Source organism: Rhinolophus hipposideros (assembly GCF_964194185.1).
Source record: "Rhinolophus hipposideros genome assembly, chromosome: X".
NCBI lineage: Eukaryota > Metazoa > Chordata > Mammalia > Chiroptera > Rhinolophidae > Rhinolophus > Rhinolophus hipposideros.
The window spans coordinates 119,587,692-119,589,451 of record NC_138046.1 but is presented as its reverse complement, the minus strand read 5'-3'; positions in this window follow the sequence as shown (position 1 = coordinate 119,589,451).

Below are 1,760 nucleotides of genomic sequence, written 5' to 3'. Positions count from 1 at the left end.
TGATCCTTCCTAAAAGTCCAGCACCTTCTACTGCTTCACTGTTTGTTGGAAAACCTAATCAACAGATAGGATATTTAATCCTGGAAAAGCAAGGGTAAAAGGTGTAATTTCTGGGGACAAATGAAAATGACATTTTCAGGAAGCAGGCTTTGAGCTAAAAGCCCATGGGGGCAGGCAGGAGGAAGGAAAACACTCTGCTAGGAATAAGTTGTACGTCAATACTCACGTCATCCAGGTGTCGGAAGAAAATTCATTTATGATCTCCATGCTGAACAAAGGGTGAAATGGTCTTTAAGATTTTTATTGAACCTGTCCATCACGTGAAGGTTCCAAGGTGCCTTGTGAAAATTCTGAGGTATTAGAAAGGTGGCTATCTTAGGAAAGCCTAACTACCCTGCTTCAGAGAGTACCAGAGAGCTTCTCTATTCTCTCTGGAACATTCTTGAGATTTAAAATTTAACATGGATAATTCTATCCTCAATCCCAGTTCATTTTCTCCCACCAATTCTATCTCCTTCAAATACTTACACAAATGTGCATCCCTGATTGGATTATTCTAGGATCTGAACATTTTGAAACAAATTTATTATCAGGAACAAGTTTAACTTGAGGTTGGAGGACAGAAAAAAAGTAGCATGAGCTCTTTGTAAATGTCATATTTGCAAATATTTGAGAACTTTGGCAGATAAGCATAAGATCTAGAACTAGCCTGTGCTATAATTGAATATGGATTTGTAGTTATGTGGGAGAGGCTGGCCTCCAGCACCTCAGAACTGCCTTTGAAAAATGTTCAAATCCAGACTAATACTTGATAAGCTGGAGTAATGCATGCCCGTGTCCTGTCACTGAAGGGGACATCAGAAGGTCAACCAGGGCTCATCTCCAGGCAACGGCATCATTTCCTCTCATATTCTAATCATCCCCTCCCCCTTTAATTTAAATATGATTTTTCTTTTCTTTCATTGATTTCAGTTTTAAAATTCTAGGTTTAGGTAGGAAAATCAGAAAATAAAATATTCATTATTTTTAAAGATGTTAAAGTGACAGAAAAAGCCTTATCATTCGGATTAACTTCATGGTACTGGCTGCCTGCTGCCTGATATATAACAAATCTATTTGCTGGATTGGGAAGGGGCCTCACATGGCAGCCAGAGAGGGGAGATACATGAATTGCATGATAATTTTCTTTGCTCTTATTTAGCAAATGCTGTGGGTGTGATTTCTTCCCTGCTCAGCTTGAGAGTGACTGTGCCAATGGATGACTCCAATTTAGAGGCAAGGCCATCCTTAAGCATGTTCTTCATTCTTTTTTGCCTCTATGAAAGTGACAGTGTCAATACATGACTCCTCCTTAGAGGCAAGACCATCCTTAATTGTTCTTTCCATTCTTCTGCCTCTATATTTGAAGCAGGAGCTATATGGATCATTTATAATGTATTTGTGGCAGGGGCAGGTGGTAATCATCAAAGTCAGGTCCTTAAAACTTTTGAATCTGAATGTTCATCCTAGCCAGCCAGCAAGGGTGCAGGATGACCTTCAAACACTTTAAAATGGTCCTCCCCGGGACCAAAGATTAAGAAACTTGTTAGAGTCCCCTGGAAAAGTTCATGACTCCTGGGTAAACATTTTAACAGTTTTGTCAAATAGACAAGAAGCTTTCTCACTGCCACTTCATGCACCTGTTACATTTAAGGCTTACTGGGTTAATGTCTTTCTCGTCTATTGAAGCCTACACTCCACAAATCCCACAAACCTCTTGG